Genomic DNA, 6898 nt, shown 5'->3' with positions numbered 1-6898 from the left:
CACCTAATATTTTTTTTGCAGCGAGAGCTATAATTTAACAATAGTAGCAAAACGGTTTTGCTACTATTGTTAAATTATAGCTCTCGCTGCAAAAAAAAATATTAGGTGTCCCTACATTTGCTACAGTAGCTAATCTTTTTTTTCCGTGACTGTGCCTGGTAACTAGTAGAGTCCTAAATAATTTTTTTATTGTATTGATTTTACTATTGAATAATATTACCTACAATATAATTTCTTGCTTTTATATATTCTGCATTTATTTTTGATAGAGCATAAGTAATGATAGAGAGAAGAACGAAATAAATATAGACGCTGCAATGTGTGATAATAACCGTAAAAGGGGCTGCACACAATGAAAGGAATATGGAACAGGGAACAGGGAATAGAGGGAATAGGGAATAGTTCAGTATTAATATATAAAATTTATTAACACCTTTTTTAGATATGGATATGTAATTTATTAGCACAGAATATAGACGAACAGAGGAATAGCGCTATTCCTCTGTTCATCTATTCTGTGTTAATAAATTACATATATGTCATATGTAATGAATATTCAACTGTTCCCTGTTTCCTATTCATTGTGCACAGCCGCTTTTTTATTGATCGTAGCGCACAATGAGGATTCTCGCTTCCTTTTGCTTCTGCAAAGGGGAGCCACTGTGTCTGGTAGCTAGTAGAGTTCTAAATAACAAGAGAAGCGCATTCCTTACCCCCTCCATGGTTCCCAATGTTCCCATTAATTGAGCCCGCAGCTGACCGTTAAACAAAGTAACCTCTGTATATCTGACACAATTTGATCATTCAAAAATGTTTTTTTTTTAGTTCCATTATTGTAATCAACGTGAAATAAGAGATTTGTTAATAATATCATAAATATTAATCTTTCTCACTTACATAATACACGTTACTTCGCACACGGAATCAGCTGCGGGCTCAACACTCTCGGTTGTGATTGGTGGATGCCATCAAGCGAGCCGCCGGATCTTCTCCCGCGCTTCTTTTATTATTTAAGATTTTACTTTCACCGAGGATTCTCATTTTTTATTTATAAATATGTGCAATTTGCAGGAATATAATCTGTACTTTCTTTGATGGTAATCCAAATTTTACCGGCTTTTGAGAATTGGTTTTTTTACATGATACGTATGTACAATGTACAAGTCATAAATTAGATAACATAGAAAACATTTTATCTCAAAAGTCAAATATGTTACAAAATAAGCGAATTTCTCACGTTTCAAAACGCGGCCTATGTTATTTTTTTAAGTACACGGTTTATATAATCATGAAGAGATTCTGCACGAGGTTTCATGGTGACGGGGTACATACAAACTGCTTTGGTGGTAGGGCAAGGATATCTTCTCAGATACTCGGCTAACGGACGATCGCATTCGCACAAATGTTGAGCGCAAGATCCCGATCCTCTCCAGCTGCCATGCTCAATCGCTGGAACGAAGATTTCACGGGCCGTTTTATTTTACTGTGTCATATGCCCAGTAGCACAGTGACGTTAAATGACGTTTTAATGACGTCTAGAGACGTCTAGAGACGTCTAGAAACGTCATTAAAACGTCATTTAACGTCACTGTGCTACTAGGGTATCTACGTATAGTATAGTGTAAATAAATAAGTCGAGCTTGATTCATAGAAAAGTTATTGTATTGAAATTAATTTTATCTTCCGCAAGAATTAGCAAGAGAAATATTGCGTTAGCACGTAAAGAAAAATGAATAATAATAAATAAACGAACCGCAAACGGATTTGTAACCGTGATAACATCTCCAGTAATATGGTACGAAGTATTCTGAGAACATGAGGCATTCTGTAGCGTCGTAGCACCAGTCGTGCATCTTGCAACACCTGAAACATTGCATTCCATTGACATTTGTCTTCTGTGAAAAGCAATTCAATGATTGTAAATAACATTTCCTTTCTATATATAAGCTTAAAAAATGTATAAACGTATACTGGTCGATACCGTCGATGACGTAACCGGATACCAAGAATCCGCAGTAGCAACCGTATCCCTTGTAAGCTAAAGGATTACATCCCGTGGCGCACACTACCATGTTGTAAAGGTGTATCACCTTTTTTGATTCTCGTATGGCCCGTGGTCGCTCTTTCACTCATTCTAAAATTACGTAGTCTTCACGTAGTCCAATATTACAAATTGTCAAGTTACAAATTAATAAAACGTTTTCATTACAGTTAGGTCCGCTACTTACGCGGATTGAGGCTTCGTGTTGTTTGCCGTCGCATTATTGGACGATATGACGTGCACGTGGACATCCTTGTCGTAAATATACGCGCCGAGGAAGCGCTCCACGGATCGCCTTCGTCACCGACGTAGAGATCCTCTTGATTTTATTCATTTATATCGTTATTCATATACGAATAATGGTAGTCCCCCTGGCGCGTTCTGGCACCTCCAAGTATCTTATAAACCTACTATCTGGTGTACCGTTACCTGCAAGCGCCGCAAAGTGCTGATAGATTAAATAAATAGCGTTAGCGAGACAGAAAGAGAAAGATTGCACGACACTTACATACAGTTATAACAACAATATACTGCAGTTATAACCGTAATTCGTCATACTTATATTAATATTGCACCATCAATTGCATTTATCTGCAATCTTCATCTATCGAAAGTTTAGCAAATTAAAAATCACTTTCTACAATTTTTTATTATGGTATAAAATATTTAAAAATTATCGTGCAGCTTTCTACACATAAAAGAGCTAAGTGCAGAGTATGCTATCAATACCACAGGAATGATTTCTTTTTTAGTAATTCCATCGGTTACTTCTACCGGTGAGTTAAAAATGTATTTCCTGAACCGTCTTTTGTGTGTGTGTGTGTGTGTGTGTGTGTGTGTGTGTGTGTGTGTGTGTGTGTGTGTGTGTGTGTGTGTGTGTGTGTGTGTGTGTCTGGCGCATAATATATGTTGTATCTTTCTCCCAATCATTAGAAATAGTCAACTTCACCTTGATCTAGACTCGCTTAGCGTAAAACTACTCTCATTTATCCTACTTGTGACCGTTTTAACGGTTTCTCGACGATTTTCTAGCCCGCGTTTAAACGCCGAGGGAATTGTAAGGGGCATCCACTCTTTACAGAACGATTGTACGATTGAAATATGGGAGTTATTTTCCCTAATTTCACTTTTTAGACTTATTGACCTTTCTATTACTCCGGTGAGATATGCAGAATATCTCGTGAATTTTATTGCGCTGAGATTATTTTAATGCGTCCCGTAAACTCGGAGGAAAAAAGTGAATTTTTGACTTTGTTAAAAAATACCGATAATCTTCGCATTTTTATATTTAATAAAATTATGTATCTTTTTACGAAAAAAAATTTGTATCTTATCGTTAGTTATTCAATAGTCATTTTATTATCTTTTGACATGTTTACGCAATTATTTTTACAGTTATTTTTATTCTGGTAGCGCCAAGGCAATTAAAAGTCTCGGCATTTATCTTACGAGCCTTGGCATTTTCTGGCTTCCAAAAAAGTGCCAAGAAAGTTGAGTAGAATAAACCGTTGTCGACTTTTATTTAAAGATTTACTCTCCTTTCACATATTTCTAGCAATTTATAGCTTCAGAGGAAAAAAAATGAAATATCATATCTTTATTCACGGGAAATAAAATAACTTCTTCTAAAAATATATAATGTGTTTCTTTTTATAAAAAATAAATGACGCACACATTTTTTTAAATTTTAAATAGTTAAGGAGTCACCATCACAAAGGAAACAGAAATGGGTGATATTTCAGAGAGGAATAATAATAGCAAAAATCTACCATCCATTTCTAAAACAAATATATGATATATTTCTGCTATATGTGGATATTCTTTTGAAGAAGTAAACGCATCGAGAACGGAAACAATCAGCGAGCGTCCCCTTTGAAAACGTTCTCCTCGTTTCTTTTTTTTCTGTGTCGTTTTTACCTCGTCACTAGATATCACAGGCTATTTAACTTTAATATTTCACTGTTACTATTACACTATTATATAACCACACAACTGTCAAAATATGCCATGACAGCCGCTCATGAAGTAAGCGCAGAGAGAGAATCAATCGGCATCGCGGAAAAGCGACAATATTTCAATAAATTCGAGTATCGGTGATATGTCCTTTTTAGAAGAGGAGAATAATATAGGCGATCTCATTCGAATAAACTTCTATTTTTTATTTCATCGAGATAAGACGTACTATGCTTGACAATTCGCGTTTCGGTTCGCGATGCACGAATACCTCAATACGGGAGTGAGTAGATATATATGCGTTTCCGGCATACATCCGGAACTGTGTAGTTGTCAGCATTCAGAAACTCTTGCTAAAAATGTACAAAAATCACGTTAGCATTTCACGTTGGAATTTTATGAGAAGCCCTCGCGTTCAACATGATACGTTTACATATAATATCTTTATATAATGATACATTTTCGGAATATCCCTTACGGAAAGAAACTACAGCCAGTAAATATTACACTTGTGTAGTTACTACAGGACCACCTGTAGTTATCACAGAAAGGAACACAATAATCTGTAGTTATTACACGCTGTAATTACTTAGTGCGTGAAATCCCTGTAATATGGAATACACGTCTAATCATGAAGGGTGAAATCCACTACACGTGTAATCCACTATATATGTAATATACTACACGTGTGGTAAGTGACTTGTGTAGTAGACTACTCGTGTAATCCATTATATGTGTAATATACTACACGTGTGGTAAGTGACTTGTGTAGTAGACTACACATGTAATCTACAAAATGTGTAATACACTACTACACATGTGTATTAAACGTAATGCTACCAGTAATCCATAAAATTTGAAATAGCGAGTCTTATCATATATGGAGGGGTAAAAACCACAGTGGTGTAAGTCAAATTTTTAAAAATATTTTCTCGTGTGCATAGATGCAATTTATATATTGTACAGATTGCATCTATGCACACGAGAAAATATTTTTAAAAATTTGAGTTACACCACTGTGGTTTTTACCCCTCCACCTCCATATATAGTATACTTTTACTTCAATGCAGCTGTATATATATAAATTATTTCTATAAATATTGTTTGAAATTTATTAGATTTAATGTATCACTTTTTAACCACATTTTATTATTTTTTAATTTCATATTTTATAAGTAATTTCATAATGAGCCGGCACTGGTTTCTGACATTCACCCGACTTTAAGAAATATTATATCATATATCCAATTAAAAATTTTATTACTCTTTTTAAACTGAATTTGTTTCTTAAGATGATTTTTGAAAAATTATATATTTGTGCTGGTTATGACATATGTAGACTATATATAACACTTACATCAAATTAAGAAGTAGTCTACCACGTAAGGCAGTTGGCTCACGATCCAGAGGTCCCGAGGTCCCGAGTTCGAATCCCACCAAGGTGAGTGTGTTTTTCAAATACAAGAAAATATTTATAATCATAGACTGCATCTTAAGAAACAAATTTAGTTATAAAAAAGTAATAAAACTAAGGAAAAAATAATTTTTTTTATGCCGGGTGAATATCGGAAATCAGTGTCCTCTAGTATTAAGAGGACTGCAATCTTGTAGTCCTGTAATCCTGTAATATTTTCCTGTAATCCGAGCGTATAGTACGAAAATATTACAGTATATTACAATACTTCAGTCTGTAATTTTGTGTAATACTTTTATGTAGTTCCTGTAATATAATTTTCTGTAATCCGCTGTAGTTTCTTTCCGTAAGGGATATAAATTGTATGGTAAAATATGTAGATGTAAGAGAAGCGTCATAATTGTGCTCGTAACTAAAAATTAAGTTGACTTTTAATCTCGATTTTAATCTCACGGTTGCATAATTCTCATTAATACGTGCAATATCCAGTGAAAAATTTAATTTTCGTGAAAGGTAAATCAACAGACAAATGTAAACTTTAAATGCATTGCGTAACGTTACAGGATAAATGTTTCAAAAAGAAGAAAGAGCGAACAGTTAAATCAAATCTCAATGAATTTAAAATCAGGACACGTAGGTAAGTATTATGGAACTTTTCGGAATGGATTTCGATCGGAATTATTCTGTTTTGTTCCCCTAAAAAACAAATAGAAATAACTAAGCAATTCCGATGGGAATCCATTCCGAAAAGTTTCATAATACATGCCCAGAATTAATTGTTGCATCGATAAATAAAATAAATGGTAAAATGTTTTCCATCGCAAACGCACCCTTGCAATTAAAAATATTTCAACCTACCGAAGCTATTGATTTGTCCGTTTGAAGGTCTCAGTATCGACGAGTGCGTACTTTTAAGTCTGGCATTATTTATAATAAAATAAAATTATAATGGTGCAATCGTTGTAATGGCGATAGATTTAATTAACGGGACATGTACGTGGAAATATCGTAGGTTACTGTAACGAATTACTGTAACTGTAACGCACTTGTTAGTGTCGATGTGTCTCGCAGAGGAAAATCGAAAGATTATATACCATTTTATCATTTATCTTTCTTGCGGTCGGGATTGCTCAACGACAAGTAAATTGAGATCGTAAAATAAAACGGCATGATCAAATCGCTGCTTTTAACAATTCCGTGGTAACAATCAGTGATTGGCGTCATAACGTTGCTTCGTAACGTTAATTAGTTGCTGGCGAGGTGCTATATATTCTCTGTAATTCCTTTTTGCTCGCGGTTTCCATGGCGCAGCCACGTAAAAATGTGATTTTCAATCTTGAAGTAACCGCGAACGAAGGAAGCGTGGGCGAGCAAAGTGTGGAAATCAGCTTCAATATCAAACGGGATTCAATCGCAAATATTCGATTTTCAGAAATGAGATTTAATTAACAGAAAGTATAATATATAAAGCATTGAAATCTTGTTAGCTA

General features: G+C 34.6%; 1 pseudogene; it reads right to left on the bottom strand.

Moving 5' to 3' along the window:
• Window positions 1–1278: 1278 nt before the first annotated feature.
• LOC139787272 (phospholipase A2-like) lies at window positions 1279–2597 on the bottom strand (annotated as a pseudogene).
• Between the last annotated feature and the right edge of the window lie 4301 nt (window positions 2598–6898).

Source organism: Temnothorax nylanderi, unplaced genomic scaffold (assembly GCF_030848795.1).
Source record: "Temnothorax nylanderi isolate EJ_2023f unplaced genomic scaffold, tnyl_v1.0 TNYL_tig1376_pilon, whole genome shotgun sequence".
NCBI classification, from domain to species: Eukaryota; Metazoa; Arthropoda; class Insecta; order Hymenoptera; family Formicidae; genus Temnothorax; species Temnothorax nylanderi.
The sequence above is the reverse complement of the archived record's forward strand: the minus strand, read 5'-3'. Positions and strand labels throughout refer to the sequence as shown.